Raw genomic sequence first — 24,006 nt, forward strand, 5'->3', positions numbered from 1 at the left:
ACTCTGTATTTGTCAATTGTTTTGGCCAAGCAGAATTCCAAAACACTGCCAAAAACCTTAATCAGCAGTAGGAGACTGAAAGTCACCACTAAATTCTGGCCCCTAGACAGCATATTGGCCAATGATGCTAGTGGCTGACTAAAAAAATGCCCATGTAAATCACAAGACTGGCAAACAGAATGGCATCAATGCAGTCAAGAAATGTAAATCCAACTCTGTTGTATGCTTTATTTCTTGGGGATTTTAAACTACACATCACACATTCTAACAGCATTGATCCCTTAGCACGAGATAGTGCGTGAGCTACGGAAATTTTATCAAGATAACTGATAGGAGATAGTCACGTAATTTATTGTAAAACGCTGTGGCCTTGTAAAAGGAGCAGAAAGGAATGTCAAAGTTGACCTCTCATTTCCAAGCAGAGATAACAGAGAACCTACTTGGCTTTTGGTGTGAAAAGACTCAAAGGACTATAGACTCTGTGTAAGAGAAAAGTTCACATCAATTTCCAATGATTTGAATTTCATTTAAAGGTGAGTGTGTATGATTTATGAAAAACAGAGTAATAAAGCATGAAATTTCAGATGAATTAAATATATAATAACAGTAAATATGCACACTGTGTTTACTACGTGCCTGGCACTAACCTTAGCATTTTCATGTACATTACTTTATTTACTGCTCATAACAATCCTATAAAGTAGATACCAGCATTTTCCCCATTTTACAGATGAGGAAACTGAGATACTGAAAGACTAAGTAATTTGGTCCAAGGTCATACAGTGGATGAGTGGAAGAGCCGGGTCAAATTCAGGCATGCTCTAGAATGCTTGCTGTCAATCACTACTCTGTACTGCCTCCCATGGGCACAAAAGTGAACAAACATAACCTAAAATTTAAAGGCTTATTCCTAGGTATATATTTTGGCACAGAATGAATCCCAGTACTTTTAAGTTCTATTAAGATATAATATGATTTCTGGAGGTGCCAAGCAATACTAACAACAGCTCTACTTAAGTTTTATTTACAAATGAAATATGTAAATGCATTGCATTCATAGATTTAATGTCAAAATAAATGGCATTTGGTAGATTAGAAAAATGCAGTTTAACTTCTTCTTGGTAAAAAGTGAGTGCCTTCTTATTGGATGTGCTCCAGTGTAGGGGGGAACACCTCAGATGGGATATGCATATCAGATGAGTGGATGTGCTCCGGTGTAGGGGAGAATGCCTCAGATGGGATACGCATATCAGATGAGTGGATGTGCTCCGGTGTAGGGGAGAATGCCTCAGATGGGATACGCATATCAGATGAGTGGATGTGCTCCGGTGTAGGGGAGAATGCCTCAGATGGGATACGCATATCAGATGAGTGGATGTGCTCCGGTGTAGGGGAGAATGCCTCAGATGGGATACGCATATCAGATGAGTGGATGTGCTCCGGTGTAGGGGAGAATGCCTCAGATGGGATACGCATATCAGATGAGTGGATGTGCTCCGGTGTAGGGGAGAATGCCTCAGATGGGATACGCATATCAGATGAGTGGATGTGCTCCGGTGTAGGGGAGAATGCCTCAGATGGGATACGCATATCAGATGAGTGGATGTGCTCCGGTGTAGGGGGGAATGCCTCAGATGGGATACGCATATCAGATGAGTGGATGTGCTCCGGTGTAGGGGGGAATGCCTCAGATGGGATACGCATATCAGATGAGTGGATGTGCTCCGGTGTAGGGGAGAATGCCTCAGATGGGATACGCATATCAGATGAGTGGATGTGCTCCGGTGTAGGGGAGAATGCCTCAGATGGGATACGCATATCAGATGAGTGGATGTGCTCCGGTGTAGGGGAGAATGCCTCAGATGGGATACGCATATCAGATGAGTGGATGTGCTCCGGTGTGGGGGAGAATGCCTCAGATGGGATACGCATATCAGATGAGTGGATGTGCTCCGGTGTGGGGGAGAATGCCTCAGATGGGATACGCATATCAGATGAGTGGATGTGCTCCGGTGTGGGGGAGAATGCCTCAGATGGGATACGCATATCAGATGAGTGGATGTGCTCCGGTGTGGGGGAGAATGCCTCAGATGGGATACGCATATCAGATGAGTGGATGTGCTCCGGTGTGGGGGAGAATGCCTCAGATGGGATACGCATATCAGATGAGTGGATGTGCTCCGGTGTAGGGGGGAATGCCTCAGATGGGATACGCATATCAGATGAGTGGATGTGCTCCAGTGTGGGGGAGAATGCCTCAGATGGGATACGCATATCAGATGAGTGGATGTGCTCCAGTGTGGGGGAGAATGCCTCAGATGGGATATGCATATCAGATGAGTGGATGTGCTCCGGTGTAGGGGAGAATGCCTCAGATGGGATACGCATATCAGATGAGTGGATGTGCTCCGGTGTAGGGGGGAATGCCTCAGATGGGATACGCATATCAGATGAGTGGATGTGCTCCAGTGTGGGGGAGAATGCCTCAGATGGGATACGCATATCAGATGAGTGGATGTGCTCCAGTGTGGGGGAGAATGCCTCAGATGGGATATGCATATCAGATGAGTGGATGTGCTCCAGTGTAGGGGAGAATGCCTCAGATGGGATATGCATATCAGATGAGTGGATGTGCTCCGGTGTGGGGGAGAATGCCTCAGATGGGATATGCATATCAGATGAGTGGATGTGCTCCAGTGTAGGGGAGAATGCCTCAGATGGGATACGCATATCAGATGAGTGGATGTGCTCCGGTGTAGGGGGGGAATGCCTCAGATGGGATACGCATATCAGATGAGTGGATGTGCTCCAGTGTGGGGGAGAATGCCTCAGATGGGATACGCATATCAGATGAGTGGATGAATGAGATCCTGACACAGAACCATACTCAGGGTTTCAGCTTCCCCATCAAACACGTCTGGCCATCTCCATCTCAACACCTGTCACACTATAGTGGAACCCTTGCTTATCTGTCTGCTCGACTGTCAGCTCCTCAAGGGCATGTGTTATTCATCTTCAGTGTCTGCTCAATACCTCATATATACTAAGTTCCTAACAAATACTTGCTAAACCAATGTAAGTAGTGAACATCTGCTATATGGAAGACATTGTGCTGGTGGGAAAACAAAGATTTGGCCCACATGCAGGGTAGCAAGGCAAAGTGCCCAGTATATGGCGGGACAGTAAAGGAGGCACCCCAAAGAACAGAAATGGTCAGCGTGAGTCTTTATGTAAGAAATCAACTTTCCCCATAAAGGTTACAGAATAAGTGGGAATCCCAACATGTCCCAATCCATTGCTTCTCTTTAAAAGTAGATCAACAACCCCCTTCCACTTCTAACAATTCATAGTTCTCTAACTTAGAAGTGTATTGCAAAGTCTGCAGCATCTGGTCATTCCAGATGTTTACTTCCTTCAAGCAGCACTGTCTTTATCCAGTGCTCAGTCCTAGATCACTAATACATAATGAAAGAGACAAGCAGCAAACTCAGGTTCCCAATGAAGCCTTTTTTATGTTTCCATAATATAGCTACAGGGGTTATAAACATAGACTATAGAGTTAGAGAGTTAAGTTCAAGTTTGGACGCTGCTGTTTACTAGCAGAATGTCTTTGGGCATGCTACCTAATCTCTCTGAGCCTGAAGTTCCCCATCTGTAAAAAGGAGATAAATAATAACACCGACCTCACAGGGTTGCAATGAGGATGAGATGAGATAATATGTGTAAAGTGCTTATCACAGTGCCTGGCACAAAGTCAGTAGCTGTTTCCATTAGAAAAGAGTACAAAATTACATCACCTCTTCCTATCACTTCTTAATATGGTCTTAATATTCGTTTTATTTTCCTTTTCTCTCCCTAGTAAATTGTTCTAGAGTTAGGCCTTCTCTGCAACTAAAAACTGGTTATCAATTAATGTTATGTTTAAAGAAAAAGGTATGATTGTTTTATTTTAGGTCAGATATTACATGGGAAGATATACTTGAAAAAGATCCAAAGATACTACATATCTATAATACAACCGCAATCTACTACAGAACTCAGGTTTAAATAGAAGTTAAAACTGTTCCTCTGTGTGTTTGTGTGAATATGTGTTGGCGGGGGGGAGGCATTTAGTATGTAGGATACCCTATTATAAACTCCTAATAAACATGTAACCTGTAAATATGCTTTTCAAACAAAAAGAAGATACACTGTCTAAGATATTTTATTGTTGAGGCAATTTTCCAAGGTTGTACATATAGTGATTTCCTGGTCAAAGGCTGCTTTGGAGGGGTGCCAGGGTTGATATGCTGTAGAAAATCAACTGCAAAAATCACACATAGCTGGTGTACCTAATTTTTCTCCATGCATTTTTTTCAGATTCGCTTTTTTCATATGAATTTGTGTAGCTTGTTGACTGGAGTCAAGATAAATTGCCCCCTTTCCCCTTTTTCTATCTACTGCTCTGCACATATAAGACTACAGTTTTCAATCTGAATATTGGAAGAATCAAATTCCTTCCAAGAAAAGAGGCTACAGACCTTTGGATGTCAATACGGATATTTAGGAACATTAATGTTGTTCCAGGAACTGAGGCTAAAGGGCCAAACGCAAGCTTACCTTTTGAGATAAGAGGGAGCTCCGATGATGAACAGACACAAGAGAAATCGAATAGAATTGGAATCTGAAGAAATGAGTAACTACCTCTCAAAGTCGGCAAGTCCTTTCAATTAAAAAAAAAAAAAGACAGCAAGTCCGACAAAACCAGACTTCCTTTGCTTTGAAAAAGACAAGGTACTTGGCATCCTAAAGTAAATTAAATGTTTCTCTCAACTTAATGCAGCTGGGCAGAAGTGGGCAGAAAAGCAAAGGCTTTTACTGAAAAGCCATTTTAAGAGAGGTCTGTTTGGAAATACTCTCTCATCACTCACTTTTGTCTTCGTTGCTGGAATTTTTCCACTTGAAGCTCGACAAACAAGTCGTTAATCATACACGCAAACACACAGACACACACAAAGATAATGCAGTAAAGACTTTGAGAAAAAATACATTTTCTATATGTATTTTAATTTTAATTATTTAAATCATTAATTATTAAACATTCAAATGAGTGTTAATAATTTTGATTAGTTAATTTCAATGTGTAAAGCTTGTTGTTAAAAAACATAATTTCACTGAGCACTGGGGTTGTTATTATTGATACTATACAAACCCCAAAAGAATCCATTTGCAAATTCAATGTCTTTACTGAATCCAATAAATAATTGTAATAATTATCAACCAGAGAGCAGACCCTGGCAGAGGAGCTGGGATGCCTGAGAGGTATAGTTAATTGGTAACACGGAACACAGCCTTTGAAGAGATATCAGATTAAGTTAGTTCGTTAAGAGATGCATAGAGTTCACAACTTGATTACCAAGCTGTCTGATTCTCTCAAAACAATAGCCTTAATTGAAACCAACCATATAAACTTGCCTTCGTTTGCAATTCTTCCAATTATCAAGCAAAGAGTTGAAAATTGTTGATCACAGATTTAATCAGCCCATTCAGGCTATTATTTCAAGTTTGGATCTGCTGCCTATTTTTACCTGAACAAAGTAAAATATACTCTCAGTAACTTAAATGTGAAACCATTTGGTGTGCTTCTCTATTTAGGATAGTACAGAAATCTATTTTCTCCAGTACAAAATGGTAAGGAAGAAGTTGAAACTACAAATCATAAACAAGAAATTAAAGGTAAATTCTTCATAGTCATTTTAGAATTACACTTAACATTTCCCCTGCAGTAGGGGGAATCTTTTAATCTAAGTTACTGCTGACTTTGTGCAGTGTGTTCTCTTGGCAGGAAGATGTTATTAAACCATTTTGATTCCTGTTGATGGAGTAGTCTTAAATTCTTATCAACAAGTCATGTTTGCACAGTAATTTGAAATGTAGCACAAAAAACCAAAAGCTGAAAAAAATTATATACATATACACACCCACTCATATTATGTATGTATATATGTATACATATGTGTGTGTGTATATATATGTACGTGTGCGTGTGTGTGTGTATATATATAGTTTGGAGGGGAAGAGGGAATGTAGCTTTAGTACAATTTAATCCTCAGAATATGGTATTCATTTTAACCATCAATTCCCAGGCATTCCACCTAAGAAACCCTTTTTTTCTTCCTGGAATATATGGCAAAAATAAACACAGTTTAGGAAATCCTGATTTAGATAATTAGTACCTTTATAATAACTTCAAAGATTTAAGTTTTTCAACATGTCACAAAATTTGCATCATCTTCTCTACAGAGTAAAAAGCATTTTCAGAACCTCAAAGCAGCAACCATTTCTTTTTGACTAGAATCAAACATCACCCTAGACATTATATACAAGGCTTACATTAGAGATATCTGTACCAATAATCATCAGCTTCTAATAAAGGAAGAACAAAATATGTTCAAGAAGAAAGAACTGGGATAGTGATTAAAATGAGGGGAATTGAATCTGGACCCAAGGTTTATTTTTTAAATTACATGTTAAAATATAAAATCCACAAAAAACTGAAGTTGCCAGATGTGACCCAGGGAAGCTGCTGCACATGTTAAAATTTCTAACTTGATGAAGGACTGACACTGAATCTTAGTCTAAAGGGAAATCATAGAGTAAAAGTCCATCCTTGGCAGTTATATTGGAATCCTTATTATTTTTTATAGCTTTTCTCACCTTCTCTTTTGTTTTCATTGAGCCTGACCTATAGAAAGATGCCAGTCACATTTTCACTAATTCAGTAGCACTGACTTGTCTCTAAAGCCATTTAAAAACAATCCTATCTATTATTTTGGGTGAATTCCACTGTCTTTTTTTTTTTTTTTTTTTTTTTTGTCCAAACCTATCCCAGTTCTTTAATGACAAGCTTAATCCTTTACCTTAAGGGCAAAAAGAATAAACACCAGAGCTCTTCACAGATTACTTAATCAGACTGCACAAATAATACTGTGCATATTAACCAAGACGCTGGGCAAGTAATATAGGCACTCGATGCATATTTGCTGATTTACAGACATTTCTACACTTGATGAGTAAAGATAGGATGAAAGCTCTGCTTCACCTCTGCGTCCCTGTCAGCACATCTAAGTCACTCCTACCCTAAAAATGGCAACAAAACTCTTCCTTCCCTTGATCCTACTTCCTTGTTAAGTTCCAACATTTCTCAGCCTTAATCATCAACTATCTCAAAAAAGCAATCACCACGACTTTCATTTCCCAACTTTTCATTTACTCCTCAACCCTCCGTAAACTGGTTTCTGGTCTCTAAAAAGTCACCAACAACCTTTTAAATACCAAAATCAGTGGCCTCAACTTACATAATTCCTTTGATATTTGTTGATTTCCCGCCCCACCCCCACCCCTAGAAACCTTCTTTCTCCTTTGCTTCTGTGGCACAGAGAGATTCCTCCCCTGATGCTCTCCTTGGGGTGCCCTGGCCACTCCTAGGGGTGAAAGACTGACTTGCAAGGTTTTGCTCTGTTATTTTCTCTGCATTTTAGACAAGTTTAATCCAACTTTGTTCTAGGTTTTGCTACATAGCTGTTACAGCAGCACTTTCACTCAACATCGTTTCACACTCCTGACGCCTTACTCTTCATCCTGCTATCTCCCACCCGACTGCAGCACCATCCACCAGATAGCTAAACCAGTCATTTGTTCTATCAAGATGATTAAGAGATTAATGTTGGCTTGACTGAAAAGGAAATAAATGTCTTCACTGATAGAAGCGGCAGGCCATGGGTCATGAGATGGTCCCCAAATAATGAAGAGAATATGACTAGACAAAGAAGAAATGATTTTGTGTTTGTGGGGTTGTATTAAAAAGTGAGCAAAGAGCTGAAGGTGCAATTTTTAGCCTGATATCTACTGATGCCAAAGAGAGTACTTGCCTGGCTAGAACCAACTGCATTTCATAGCTAGAGGAAATGTTGTCATAACAATAATGAAAGCACCTAGCAGAGTATCTGGCTACAGTAATTATTCGATAAATGTCAGTTGACTCTAAACATCTCTTATAGGACGTTCTAATTGGGCGTGAAAATGGGGGTTCAAATTTTATTCCTATATATAAACTCCTGCCTACAGATATTAAGATTGGAGGCGAAGGTGGTAATAAGCACTGCCACCCAAGAACTCCGAGAGCCAATGTCACCCTGTCTGGGCCTGCCAGCATAAGACGGTGTCAAGGGAAGTCTCAGGCCTCTGACATCTCACGTGGTTAAGTTCTATACCACTGTTCACACCCAGCAAGTCAGAAACGGACCCTTAACGACACAAAAGCAATGGCTGTTGATTCTACTTTCTGACTTCTTATTACCTAAGTTCTGTCCTGCTCTAGGAAGCTAAAAATTTGAAGACTCCGAAGTCTGCATGTGTGCTTCACAACACTCCTTCTACAGGGATTCAAGGAAACCCAGCTTATTTTCACTTAAGAACAAACCAACCAACCAACCTCTCATTTCAAGAAGGGTTTGTTTTGTTTTGTTTGAATTATTACCCAACATGAGGAACAACAGGAACCAGAGCTCCTGTCCTGGAGCTGAGATGACCAGGCTTTTGTTTTTCTTATGTCCAATCGTTGCAGGCTTCCTGAAAGCACTAATGGTGGTGATTCTTGGAACCAAGAGGTTTTCCTCACTTATCAGTTAGGAAAAACTCTGCCAATAGCAATACCAACATCTTAATTTTCTTTTGGCCAATAGGGTCCCACGAAAATGAGGAATATGATAAAAGGAATTATCCAAGCAAAAGACTAGCAAATCTAGCATCTCTTTCTTTCTTTCCACCTTCCTTCTTCATTCTAGAAGACAGTTTGCCCTCACAGTCTCATTGCCTTCTGAGGGAAATTTTCATTCACAATAAACAAAATAAACTCATCTGCCGAAGGTCTTGTGTTCCATGTATACCTTGAAGTTTTAAATGAAATTTGACAGATGTGTTACACAAGGGATCATAATATTTCACAGACTGAGAAAAGCTAGGATGATGTGTGAAATGAATGACAGCTTGGGGTTTAGTTGGATTTAGCATACCTTCTTCCATAGCTTTTTCTTATCACTATTAATTTGCCAAGTATTCACAAAAAAGACCCACAGGGCTAAAGTGAAAAAAGTAGCTAAGTGTTCACCAACAGATGAAAGGATAAAGAGGATGTGATATGTATACACACACACACACACACACACACACACAAAATGGAATACTACTCAGCCACAAAAAAAGAATGACATAATGCCATCTGCAGCAACATGGACGGACCTAGAGATTATCATACTGAGTGAGGTAAGTCAGACAGATAAACACAAATACCATATGATATCACTTATATGTGGAATCTAAAAGAATGATACAAATGACCTTATTTACAAAACAGAAACAGACTCACAGACTTCAAAAACAAACTTATGGTTACCAAAGGGGAGGGATAAATTACGAGTTTCGGATTAACATATACACACTACTATATATAAAATAGATAATCAACAAGGACCTACTGTATAGCATGGGAACTGTATTCATTATTTTGTAATAACCTACAGGGGAAGGGAATCTGAAAATATATATATATATATACACATATATCTCACTTTGCTGTACACCCAAAACTAATACAACATTGTAAATCAACTATACTTCAATAAAATTTAAAAATAAAAATAAATACATATATTGGAATACAACTCAGCCATAAGAAAGAATGATATTTTGCCATTTGCAACAACATGAATGGACTTGGAGGGCATTATGCTAAGGGAAATAAGTCAGACAGAGAAAGACAAATACTGTATAATATCATTTATGTGTGGAATCTAAAAAGTACAACAAACTAGTGAATATAACAAAAAAGAGGCAGACTCACAGATACAGTGAACAAACTAGTGGCTACCAGTGGGGAGGTGAGGGGCAATATAAGGGTGAGGGAGTGGGAGGTATTGGGTATAAGAAAGGCTCAAGGATGTACTGTACAACACAAGGAATATAGCCAATATTTTGTAATAACTGTAAATGGAGTGTAACCTTTAAAATTGTATAAAAAATTTAAACATTTTAAAAAGTAGCTGACACCCCAAACCAATGACTAATTTTGTTTGCCCAAAACATACAAACAACCACATGCTTGTTGCAACTGAAAATCCTGAATAACTCACACTTAAACTGCCCACATCTTATTCTACCTACTCTACGCTACTAAAATGTTGTTTATGGTGAAACAGATGCTATAGGCAGAGTTATCCTGTGGCCTAAAAACATACATATTAGTGCTCTCTAAACAGCTTTAACAAACAGAATAAGAAATAGTTAAAACCTGTCGCTCCAAAGATCGGGAAATGTATGCAGATTAATCCATCATTTTTTAGTTTTTATCATCATGAATAGAGTAATGCATGGAACGTTTTTGTCAGTGATGGTATAACACTTTATTATGGTGCTTAATTTGTTTTACATCCCATTTAATAAATTGATTGCTAATTACACAACCATTAGATGTGTAAGCCTTTCTCTATTCTTAACAAGTTTTAAATATGGTATATCCGAAGAGGGAGATAAGAACTCATTTACAATTGACAGAATTTAGTTACCAACTGATTACAGCTGAGATTGTATTTTATTTCCAGAGCAGTAACTTAAGTTTAACATTTAAATGTCTGCGATGAAAAGCCTAATTTCATTTCAAATTCTCCGTGTGGAGAAAGCAGCAGTGCATTAAGGCTCTGAAAGATGTCCACAGTGAAAGACCTTTGGGAATGAAGTCAGCATGTTCAGCCATAAAAGAGATTTCATGGCACTGGCAGAGAACTGGAGATGGGGGTGGGTGGGTAAGGACAAGATCCTTATGATCATATGTACTGGAGAGATGCAACAGTACCCCAGAAGGCAATATTTTCCTCCCCCTCACAATGATCTAATTCAAAGGAATATGCACAAATTGTCCAGATTTCTAAGGTGGTCTCCAGTCTCTTAATGGATTATACTCAGTACCTCATATGAGTAAATCTTTTTTTTCCTACTGCTGGGCTTAATTCTCATCAGTACAAAAAAGTAATTAGAAAGGCTATGTGACTACCATTGTCTTTATTTGTGTAATCATTCCCATCAATATCCTAGGTATATTTAACAGACTCTTGGCTTATGCCTCCCATCCACAGTTTTAAAATTCATTTTAATGTGTGCCTTTGTTCATTGCAGAAGAAAATAGCCACCCACAGGTTTTCTTCCAACACATGGTAAATGTGTACATTTATATTTATTTAAAAATCAGCTTTCTTCTCTCTTGATATGACCATTTTAGATTTGTAAAAACCAAAACCAATTTTTGAACTCGTTAAACTCATCTTATATTAATGTGGGCTTTTTTTCTACATTTAAATTTTTTCACCATTCTTTTGCTGCTACAAGCGCCTCACATCCAGCCATCCAAAGATTTTTAGCTATTGTTGTTGTTTTTCTAAGATGTCCTTTTTTGTCTTCTGTTCCTAGCTAGCATTATTTTCTGTGTCTCATGGTCTATCAATATCACTTGGTAAATACATAATACTTACATAAAGTGTATACCCTCAGGACTACAACATATCATAGACGTTAAATCTTACAGCATTCCTACGGCAATATGTCTCACTTCTCAGTTTGAAAAACAGACACACAACTGTGAAGGTACTTAACTAACATCATTCAGTATGTCAGCACCCAAGCCCCCAGTATCCCTTGACCACTTTCCCTTCAAAAAAAAGAGGAAAAAACATTTCTGACCTGGTTTGAAATAACATCTACTAAAACATTGACTTTTAAACCGTTTCAACAGCAACAAATAGTAAGAAATACATTTTACATCCTAACTAAGTACGTATGTGCGTAGATCTGAAATAAGACTCACAAAAAATATCTAAGCTTACTACATGATATATTCCGATGCTTTCTTGCTATATATTTTATTCAATTTTGTTTAAAAGTAATGTTAGTCATAACCTACTAAACAGACTTCATTATGCACTAATGACTTATTGCCCACCACTTGAAGACTACACTGATAGAACAGACTTTTCACACGCCACAAGGGAATGGTATTGGCTTCACTTATAATAGGGTAAATCTTCATTAATTTTGAGGCCACTAGTACAGACTGTGGTAACTGAATCCGAACCAGCTTGAAATATATTTTGGGATAACCTACAAAGAAAGGGTTTGCTAAACAAAACATGATGTCAAGAAGATGGAAGGGGTACTTAAACTCCTAGAACAAGATACTTCTAAGGTTTCTGGATCATTATTTAAATGCAGCTGTGTTGCTAATTACAAATGTGTGTTAATTCAGGTAATAGGACATCTACTCAGAAGAACCTTATTTGTTCTTAATCCAAAACATTTTGTAAATCAGAATATTGTCTTTAATCTGAGCTCGCAGAATTTTAGTGTATCTTAACATTCAAATGCAAGAATGCTCAAAATAATAAAATCATGTTTTCAAACTTTTTTTTAGTTCATCCAAGTCATTTCTTTGTTTATAAATGTGCTAGAGGCCTCATCTAATAATAACAACAGTAACTGGTATACAGTTCATTTGTCGTGTTTTAAACTTTGGAAAACTTTTATTTTTTGAACTGGTTATGACCAGCAATCTTTGGATTACTGACTATTTAAAAAGCATGTAATGACATTTTCCAGACCCAAAAATGAAACTTAATATTTGGTTTGTGCCGCCTGTGACAGATTTCTCAATCCCATGAAGAAACCCAGGTGTCTGGCCTATTATGATGGCCCGTATTTTAGAGGTCCAGTCTACCCCTGCCATTCCCCCACCAAATTTGGTAGATATGAAAGAAAATTTCAAGGTAAAGGACCAAGCCAAGTTCTGAAGTCGGGGTGTCCCACAACCTCCCTTACGTGGAGGTATCTATTAAAGAACTTAGAACGGATGTTTATCCTTTATAAACATTTAACATTTTAGCAAATTGAAGGCTTAGGAAGCTAAGGGAGCAAAGGACAGGCCAGGAAGTCAGTAATTCCTGGATGTGAACCTAATCTCGGTCCTATTCTGTTTTTGCTCTAAATCAATGCCAAATTCTTCACACCTCAGCTGCTTTATAGCAGGCAAGAATTATGCTGCGGACAAAACTGTTTCCTGGGAATGTCTTAGGTTAAATGGTTAATATTACAGCCCTCAAAGGTGCTTCCACAAGAGGCAAAGCATTCTTCATACATATTACTTACTTTTTCTTTATATTAGGGAATTGAAACGGAATATCGGTGTCCTGCTAAACTGACCTTGAAAAGAGATCATTCTTTCCATCCCTAAATTCTTGCCCACTTTGGCAATGATCAGTTATTCAACCAATTAGGAAATTCAATCATGTGATCTTAAAGGTTTTCAAGGTAGCTGTTAACACCTGTGAGTTGACCATTTTCAGGCAGCTAATACTTGGCAAGTTCAGGGCCCTTATCTTTATTTGTCCCCTCTCCACTGGGTCATCAACCTAAAGGAAATGCCCTCCTCACCCACGTCTTGATTTGGCACCCTGTGGGAAAGTCAGTTGGTCCCTGTCATGAAAAGAAGCTCCGTTCTTCATACCACAAGGCAGCACATCCGTATCTAGTTCTGCCGGCGCTGCTTTGGGCTCTTCAAAAGGCAGACTGCGTTTTCACTTTCTCCTCACCACTTCGTGATAAAAGCGCCCTGGTCCCTTAGTGGCATTTAATGAATGGTCCTCTCTCCCTGGATTTGGACTGTTGGCCTTTCCGACCAGTCATTAACTGGCAGGAAATGCCCTTCTCAGCAATCACTATTGTGTAAATAGAGCTATAAACTTTCAAAGGCCCATGCAACCCCAGACCCTAAAGCTGCACGTGTGTCTGTGTGTGTGTGGGGGGGGGGAATCTTGATTGTAAAAGCACTGCCTTCCAAATTAAACTCAAACCACATGATAGTCCATAAAATATACAAAACATGCAGTCCAGTGACAGATTTATTGTGGCCCTACAGAATAAAGCCAAAAAAAATCTCTATACAGAAAACACTGCTACTTTTGACCCAAGTAGCCCCCAAACAGGAAGTTAAGAGCAAATCAGCCAGCTGTGGCCTCACTAAGTTATGAAGGAGACCAGCGCAAACGGCATTTCCTGTCATTGCTTGTCACCATTTCTCAGTACCTCCGTCTGAACTGTTTTCATAGGTGGCTAAAAATATTATGGAAATTTATTTGGGGATAGATGGAAGGGCAATGAGGAGGGCTATTAGATGATCTAAGCTTGCAAGTGAAAAATGTAACTTTTCCAAAAAATTTTCCTTAGCACAGGTCATACAACCAGTCACTTGAACTTCTGCACTTTTAATGAATACAGGAATAACAGACCACATTAGGAAAAGTAAAAGTGCTCAGAATCAGACATTAGATAGCTTAGATGTTTCCTGTTAATTTTGGGTTTATTTTCAGAACCACAATTTGCATGCATCTGATTAGTAAGAGAGAACCGCAGACTACAATATCCCAGAGAAGAGGAACTAGCTTCGTAAATTTGGTTTCTCTCTCCCTCTGACTCTCTGTCTCTTTCTCTCTCTCACCAGCCCACAACATGACTTGTGCAACTTCAAAGTATGTGCATGTATGAGAGCTCTCTAAGGGAATCACATTTTAGATCCTTTATTATTATCACCACACTCTTCACAACATATGGAGGTATTCTCTTCTTTTTCTAGCACTGTGAAATGCCAAGCCCTGTGTCACATTTCTCCAGCCTGTCGACTTCTCAGTCACAAAAGAGCTTTGGAGGGGAAGTTTCAGTTGGAAAGTACAAGCATTTTGCCCTCGTATTATTGCTACAGTATGTCCGAATGAGTCCCCCAGCAAAACCTGGTTTATCTCTCTGAGGAAGAGGATTAATAAATGGTAGCAGGGCAGCTAGTTGGCCAAAGTTCCGCCAAACTCTAATGTCTTTCTCAAAAAATGCCTTCCCTTGGGGAGCCTGTCAATCTGATTCCAGCCCAGACCCTGGCTTCAGAAAGCCGCAGAGCGCTTATTGACATAGCCCCTGTCTGTGGCTCAGGCCACTGCTATAGGCATTCATGAAACAGATCAGATTACACGGCACCTCCTCGACCACGCCCCCCCCATGTTTTTCTGCATTTGAAGCCCTTAGAAATAAAATGTGACCCTATAATCTGTACTATTTTTCACTTCATACTTCTGGGTGAGCTAATAAGGTTTTTCTTCATGCTATCCAATTACTTAGGAAAAATGCTGACATCAACGACTTGGGAGTTTAAATTTTTCTCAAAATCACTTCTGAAAAGAATCCACTCCTCTTCTTTGGAATCCTCATCTACCACAGATAGCAAGAATTTGGGGAAACATCAACGTGTTCTTTAACAAAATAGCACCCACAATCGGGCCATTTATTGAATGCCTGCTTTTCAGAGGACAAACGCAAACTCCAGTTGGGTGCTGAGGTGAAATGTGATCTCCGCCACTGTGCCATGCCTCTGGTTGAGCGTGTTTCTATACGTTTTAAATAGAACTCAGAAAAACCACTATATAGTACATGAATCCAATCATAATAAAGCAGCCACCTTAACATTAGGTGACAATCTCATTTTCTCAGTTTGTAAAGCAAAAAACTGAGGAATTATACTATGGGATATATGCCCAAGCTAATATTGTACATGGTGCTTTTGTTCTGCTTTGTTTTGTTTTCCTGCATGAAGGTTGAAGACTAAAAACAAAAGGTGAAATGCAAGCTCTCTGGTTCTTTCACTCTCATTTTTTGCTAACAGGCCACCCCCCCAAAAAAAAACACCCCCTTGTTTGGTTTCTTCACGCTGCTATATAAGGAGAGACTACAAAAGCTGTACCTAAAGACTGATGGTCCTCCGGGCACAAAAGATGATTGTGGTGGATCTGAAATGGCAGCTCTTGTCTCTTCCACTGTGTGGACCTTGCTTTCTGGACACAGTAAAAAGAGGCGCTATTCATACCTGTATCTTGGTAAATAAAAACCTATGCAAATTCACCCTCTAAATGGGCAATCAGTGTTTGACTGAAAATGAGACAGCTCTCAGTGTCCTTTTTGGGTTTTGTCTGACTTCATCACTTTCTAAACTATACATGACATGAGGCAACTGAGTCACGGTATTTCTGATTTTGTTCCTTTTTTTATCTGGTGAAATGATTTGAAGGACTGTTTCTATATAACTTCTTGTTGCAGACTGATTTCTCCAGGATGTGCTGGAGATATACTAAATGCAACTACAGGTGACAGAAAAAGAGCAACTGGATTTCAGGTTACTCCTCGAGGTCTCAGCCCAAAGGTTGCCATTGCTTGCTTTTCCCTGGACTTGTGAGAGAGCTGTTATCAACGCCTCCAGCAGGATATTCTGTTTGTTGTTGTGTTATTTTGTCAATAAAAAATAGATAATGCTACCTGAAATCACAGGAAGGCTGTTCATAAAATAAAAGAACAAGTTAGAAAGACTATTCTCCCATTTACTTAACCAAGTGTTACTGAGAGCCTACTATGTGCCAGGCACTGGTGATATGAGGTAAGGAGACCCAGGAACTTGCCTAATAAGGAGTTACTCATACATTCAAGGAAACCTGAATAAGCCTTAGAAACCATTTTCAGATTTCCACACCAGTTGCGGGCAATGCCAAGAAGCTCGAGATTCAAAAAATAACTGTTGGGGACAATTTTAAGCTAATTTGAGTGATCCACACTGGAAAACAAGATCCAGCAAACTGTCAGTCTCTAGGATGCCCCCACGGCCTAAGGAGATCACAGAGCCTGCCGGAAGTCTAATACCAACCTCCTGCAATTCTGTCCAGACTGCCTTTCTCAATTGGAGGCCCTTTACTTCTGGGGCCCTCAAGTTCACCCACTGCATGGGCATAAAACGAACTCCTGCCTAACGTCAGAAACAAAGCACTCCTTCTACTCATGAGCCAACTTAATGCTGATGGAGGAAGGACTTGAGAGTGGACATAATATTTTAACAAGCGTGCCTAATTGATTCCTAAATCTCTCATCGGTCTCCTTTTTGCCCCTTAACACTTTGTTCTCATGGCTATTATAAAGAATTCTGGGGTTACTATGCTTGAGTTTCTTGAAAAGGATCATATACATATAGAGGGAGAAAAAAATATATATATATACGTGTGTGACGTACGTATGTGAATATACACAACATACATGTTATATACAATGTACATGTTATATACATTCATATGTATATTCACTTGCATATACACACACACACACACACACGTGCTTAAATCAAGCTTCCTTTCATTTCTGTTTCCTCTTGAGTTGTGATCAATGTATCCTTTCTCTGAAAGTTAACTGACTGGAGTTGAACATACAGAGCCTCGGAGAGCAATCATGTAATACAAGCATTTATTATGAATGCTTTTAAAAAAAGAAACTTTTTTTCTTTCATTCTTAGAGTCAGAGGATTGCTGTAAAAATAGGTATTTTTCCCATAATTTTCCAGGAATAAATCAATGCACGGCTGTATAAATTGTCCTAAAATGAAGACTAATTTGCACATGTGTGCACATGTGTGTGCTTTCATGTGCCCAGACAACTTGGGAGTACCTTTATTTCTCAAATAAAAATAAGGTCCCTCTTCCCAGATTGCATTATTTCTCCATCACTCTTTTAAAAACACTGTCACTCTATTTAAAACCAAGTAGAAGTAAATGATGGTTTTATATTGTCTTTACTAGAATGATCTGGAAAAAAAAACTTTTCTGATCCCTTTTAGGTCACATGGATATCATTAACACCTGGTAATGTAACTGATAACTTATTTATTCTAATTCTCGAAGTTGCCTCTCCAACATTGTCATTTGGCTGTCTTGAGGCAATATATAACCATTCAGGAAGAGCAGAATGCCACAGACCATCTGGATTCCTTAAGATCTAAAAGCCTACATTAATACAGATTTAATTGCTTTCTTTTGGATCATAATTTGTATTTGTTTGTTTTGGGTTGGCTGGCAATTAAACTACTTGCTCCCAAACAGTTTATTCTCTTAGAGGAAAAAGGCCCACTTCATTTTATCTGAGGCACGGGTTTCTTTCTATTTTTTTGAATCGAGAACTGCGTCACACGTAGGGAGAGGCAGAAAAATCCCCCAAAGAAACAAAACTTCTGATTTCTACTTTCTTGACATCACATACGTTTATAATGGGAGACAAATCCATCTGTTCACCCTACTAGACATTGTTATAAGAAAACTCAACTGTATGGAAGCACCTTAACGAAGTCAAGGGGAGTGGAGCTTGACTGCTCTTTCAGACACCTGATAGTTTTAACATGGCAGTGACCATTATCTAACTTTAATTACAGGATCAAATTACTTGTCAAACACGGACTGTAATTTATTCTTGTCTGCTAGGCCCCAATCCCTGTTTGTAATCCTATCAGACGACGTGATTTATTTCGAAACAGAACAATTCTGCCACCTTCCTGAATTGACTGTGCTGTTAAGCAGGATAAGTGGACATTTTTCGGAAGTTAAATCTTCATCACGTTAGGGTTTCTCACTCTCTTCTTTCCTTCCCTTCCGTCTCGCATATAAAGACAGTTGGGTGGAGAACAAAATTGTCAGCATCTGAACAGCAGCCCACATGTGGCCACTGTTCCAGCACGTGCAGTACTGTACAGCCTCCAAAGACAAAACCTTTCTTCCCCAGGCTGCTGGGATTACTTTTTCATATGGTAGAGCTGGGCAGATAATAATACACCTACTGGTCAGAAGGATGAATTACACAAGTGCCTAGCATTGCGCTGAGAAGCAAGAGAACCCATGAGGCAAATAAAATGCAAGCAATTAGGGGAATGCTGTTCTAAATTACTTCAAATTTTCAGGTTCTTGCCAGCTCACAAAAAACAGAAAATCTTCTGTTTAAATTAAAAGCTGCGCACGAAATCTGCTCCTCTGTGAGTTTACCGACCACTCATTTTTCTTTTTAACTCGACATTTATTAAGCACCTAATTTGTGCAAAGCATCGCTTAGGTAAAAGGTAGGTTCAGGAGATTACCAACGAGAATTCGGATACCAGCTCAGAATCACAGGTTTCATCCCCCTTAAAAAGCAGCTGTTGTGAAATGCCTTGAGTGGACAGTTGAGGGGAAAAAGGGACTTTATAATAGTCCTGGGAATCATTATGAGGGTTTAAAGCAGCGAAGGAAATTAGAGAAATGAAGTAGCTCTTAGAAATAGAGCGAAACATTCAGTCACCACCCCTAACCCAGCACTATATCAATTCTCAAAATATTTTTTTTTTCTGACAAACTCCTTCACTTGTTTTCACACAAGGTCTCCAATCTCATCACTATATGAAGCCACAGAATGTTTAACTGGCAAAATGTCTTCCTAATGTCTCTGACACTAGTTCAGCTTGTCTGTTCTGGGCCCAAGGTTTAGCACCTCCCTGGCACCCCCTTTTTAAGGATGCATTTGGTCCAAAGTCATTCAGCAACAAGGCAGCATATGAGGAAGCAAAGCTTCATGAGCTGGAATCTAAGGATGTAATCACTAAAAATGGGGGAAATTGCTTTTGGTCACCCCTGCTCTCTTGCAAAAATGCAAGTATCTATTTCTCTACCTGCAGGAGGAAGTCTCCTTTCAGATGTGAAGCAATGAACTGCCCCAAACACTTCTCCCAACAATAATCTGGAAAACGGATTACATAGTAACTCCACTGTAAACAGTTCAGTTCTTTTTAGGCACACTACAGCACCTGGGCAGCAAAACTGCACCATTTCTAATAAGTGCAAAACAATCTCTTTTCCCCCGCCACTCCCCAGAAGCTTGCTTAATTTAATAACAGGAGAATCTGCCAGCCAAGTAGCTTCTACTGCTTTGGGAGAAGTCGAAAGTGGACAGAGGTAGAATAGTATCAGCTGGGCTATGGGCAGAAGCCCTTTTAGGCTATGTTTAGGGAAGTTTCAATAAATATGAAAGCATCCCCCCAAAGTATTACATATTGAGAAACATTTTTAAAACAACTTTTAAAAGTATTTAAACATTAAGGCTTCCCTGGTGGTGCAGTGGTTAAGAATCCGCCTGCCAATGCAGGAGACACAGGTTCGAGCCCTGGTGCGGGAAGATCCCACATGCCGCGGAGCAACTAAGCCCGTGCGCCACAACTACTGAGCCTGCGCTCTAGAGCCCGTGAGACACAGCTACTGCAGCCCGCACGCCTAGAGCCCGAGCTCCGCAACAAGAGAAGCCACTGCAATGAGAAGCCCACGCACCACAACGAAGAGTAGCCCCTGCTCGCTGCAACTAGAGAAAGCCCGTGCCCACCAACAAAGACTCAACTCAGCCAAAAATAAATAAATAAATTTATTTTTTAAACCCATTAAGGGCTAGATTTTCATAGGCAAAATGGGAAATGTGAATGTAACTAGAAAAATCTGAGGTCTCTGTTAAGCTTCATTGACAATATGCCTTTCATCAAAGGGAAAAAAAACCTCAGGTCAATTGTATTAAACACCGATGTCTAGTCTTTTGTACAGCTATTTCAACAGTCTACTTTCCAACCATTATATCAGTAACCACCCAAAGACATTAAACCAGGGAGTCAACAGAGCGAAAAATTATCAACCATTTCAAAATTAAATCTTGCAATAGTTTTGTTTTAATTGATGGTTTCCCATGAAACTCAATACATGTGTAGCGTTAAGCTGTGGGGATCCATGCCCAAATTCATAAACACTAGCATTTAAGGAACACCTAAGAAAAAAGAACTTTTGGAAAACACACTACCTTAATTACAGCAACAATAAATTCACCCTCACTGTTGTATCAATCTATACCAATCAATAGTCAGTAGACAGAAAAACACACAGTAGGTCTACTAATGATAAAACTACACAATTGAATCACCTGAATGTTAACTTGGGTTGCTCATCTTGATTTAATTTCACTTTCTGACCATAAGAGCTATTTGTGTGAACGCTGAAAATTAAAGTTACCTTTTCAACAGTCTCCTAAAATCTACCTTCAGGCCCTTCAGATGCCGGTAGTAAAAGCAAGCTGCCCAAATGTGTTGATCCAGAGCGGGAAGAGACACGGCTCAGCATGAAAGCTGGGGCACTGCCCACGATATCGCATGGCCACGGGGAAATGAGTGGCTAGAAGCATTTGCTGATAATATGCCATGCAAGTTCCTTTAAATTACAAAATATATATTATATATATATGTTATATATACAATATATATAAAGGAAGAAGAAGTAAAAAGAAAGGAAAAAAAGAAAGAAGGAAGCAGAACAATAAGAAGAAAGATCAAAGCCCTAAAATTGCAAAAAGTTGCAGGATTACTTTTCCTTCTCTTTGCCATTTTGAAAAATAAAGTTTAAAAGGCATTCGATTTCGTCGGCGTCCTAGGAAGGCAGCCACGCTCACCAACCCCAACTCCTCGCCAGCCTTACCTTCGGCTGCTACTGCGAACCCAGAGCCTAAGGGGTCCCGCTCTCAGCGGCAGCGGCGGCGGCAGCGGCGGGGGCAGCGGCAGCGGCACATGCCATCTGTTAGCGGCAGAAGCAAAAGCAGCGCTGCGCGAGGTGGCCCCGGTGCCGGGAGAGCCTCTAGCAAGGGTGGATACTCAATGCCGCCATTTTAAAGCGAGGCTCCTGAAATCATTAGATATAAGCAAATTAAAGCCCGCCCCACCTACAGAACTTCAGGGCTGGGACGGGCAACCCGGCTCCGAGTCGGCCGCGGTGGGGTATAAAATGGCAAGCGAGAGACACGCACACGGGGACTCGCGGACGGAGGCGCCAATCCGTCGGATCCCCTCTTCCCCCCACCCCCCGTGCTTTGGCGAGCCTCCTTTCGGGCCAGAGGCCAGAAGATTTTCTTTTACTCGACTACGTCGGGGCCCTTCCCCGGGGCCGGCCGGCGGGCCGGGGAACAGCGCGGAACCCGGGCCGGCCCTCCCCGCGCCTCCCTAGCGCTTGGTTTAGTCCACTTGGAGCACACCTAGAGCTCCCCGGCTCCCCAACGGCAGGCGGGCGTGGGGCTCCGGGCCGGGCGAGCGGCTGCCATGGCAACCCCGGTCTAAACCCCGCCCGGCCGCAGCCAAAGGCGTGCCCTCCGCCGGCCGGCCCCCGGCAGCGCCCGCCGACCCAGCGGCCCAGGCCCCTGCGGCGGGCAGGCCCTCGCCGTGCCCCGCGCCCGGCACACGCGCCGCGCGCCGAGGGCATGGCGCCGGCGAGGGGCCTTCGGGCGCCCCAACGGCAACTCCCGCCAAACTCCGCCGGGCAGTGGAGGGCTGCGAGGCGGCGCGCTGCCGCCCTCGGCCGCCCGGCCCCGCCCCGCCCCGCCCCGCCCGGCCAGGTAGCGTGGCACACCCCGCACCGGCCCCGCCGCCGCCGCCAACGACTTCACCTGGCCCGGCGCGCGCCACTCCCAGCCCCGGACGCGTGGGAATGGGGCTGTGTGCTGCCCCCGCTCCCGCGCCCAGGCCGGGACTCTCTGTCCTCCGCCTCCTTCTCGCTGCTCCCGGAGACCGCCAAAAAGTCGCGCGCCGGATCCCGCTCTGAGTGCGGGCACTTTCTTCCTGTAGGGCGCTGTTCCGTCGCCAAATATATTCTTTGTGTGGTTCGTTCATTCGTGCACGGTTCTCCCGGAGCGAAGCGCGGGCTTTATTCTCAGGGGGTGTGGCGCCTTTTCCCCCCAACCCGCCGGCCCAGCCCCCGCTGCAAAGGCTTTTTGTTATTTCATTGTTAAGGGAAGGGGAGGGGGGACAAATCATAAGGCTCAGGTTTTACAAAAGCGAGAACAAACAGAGCTTGCACACAGCCCTGGAGGGGGCGGGGGAGGGAGGCAGCAAAGTTTCTAGAGCTGCAGGAACAGAAGTGCCAATGAGAAATGCAGTGTGGTTCAAAGCTGTACTTTTATAGTCACTTCGGATACAGGTAAGGTGAAATAGGTAATTCCAAAAATGACCTTAGTCAATAAATATGTCGGCCCACTGAAGGCAAAAAAAAAATATATATATATATACTCACCAATACTCACCAGCTGCCTTCCTGGGTCCTGTCCCTTCTATAAATCCTTTATTTCCCTTTAAGACGCTAACCTCAGAAAGGGAATCTTTGATCTGTGCGAATAGTTCCCCCTCTTTAACGGAGTTTGAAGGGTAGGAGGAACCCTAAGGTAGGGTACCAGATACTTTTGAATGACAAATGGACAAAGCAAATGCAATTATATATTTTGACTTAAAATAATGTACATCTGGATAGCTAAATTACAAGTTTCGATTTAATGCAAGTGTAATAGGAACACCAGCTGTCCCTTAATTGGAGCCCCACAATAATAAACGCATGCTTTTATTTAATCTTAGGAGGACAGTTGTAGCTGAAAACACACACATATGCAGGATCCTCAGTGACAAGCTCATAGCAATTCATGGGCTGCTTTCCTGCAATGAACTGCTTCACCCCAGTACAGAGTTCTACATGCTCTGCAGAAAGTGCAAAAACATCGCAGGAGATATTTAAGCAGCAGTGAGAAGAGTGGAGTGAATTCTCAGGCTCATTACGTTTTAAAAAATTCTGCCCGACTGATCCAAATAGAATTCTCCAGCTAATATTAGGCAAGAAATCAATCACTGTTAAATGTGGGATAATAGGAGCAGGATCATAATGGTTGGAAGGAGAACACTGGCACAAACTGCTCTTTAAATAATTGAGAAAAACCCTCTGTGGCATCTGACAAACACTGTGAAAGTTAGCAGGACAACGTGCAGGGGCGGTGTCTGATAGGTTTGTAATACTGGGTAGAATCCTAGCATAAGTCAAACAGAAGGCAGGAGTTTCTAGTTATCTGAAAAAAGGGAAAAAAGACACTTTCATTCCTAACCACCTTTCCCCACCTCCCTTCCAACTTGCCAAATGACCTGCCCTACTCTAAAAGTCAAAGTTGACTGACATATAGGAAATGGCTTTTGCAGTCCAGGAACTGCCATAGCTAAAAGTA

At 41.1% G+C, this 24,006-nt stretch overlaps 1 protein-coding gene across 1 annotated transcript in view; it reads right to left on the reverse strand.

Annotated features, from left to right (window-relative positions):
- MBNL3 (muscleblind like splicing regulator 3) overlaps positions 1–21,630 on the reverse strand; it is a 120,225-nt gene extending 98,595 nt beyond the window's left edge. Inside the window, exon 1 of the mRNA XM_036839457.1 lies at positions 21,456–21,630. The gene's annotated coding sequence lies outside the window, so the exon portion shown is untranslated. The remainder of the gene's footprint in view (positions 1–21,455) is intronic.
- Between the last annotated feature and the right edge of the window lie 2,376 nt (positions 21,631–24,006).

The sequence above is a fragment of the Balaenoptera musculus genome, chromosome X (assembly GCF_009873245.2).
Source record: "Balaenoptera musculus isolate JJ_BM4_2016_0621 chromosome X, mBalMus1.pri.v3, whole genome shotgun sequence".
In the NCBI taxonomy this organism is placed as follows: domain Eukaryota; kingdom Metazoa; phylum Chordata; class Mammalia; order Artiodactyla; family Balaenopteridae; genus Balaenoptera; species Balaenoptera musculus.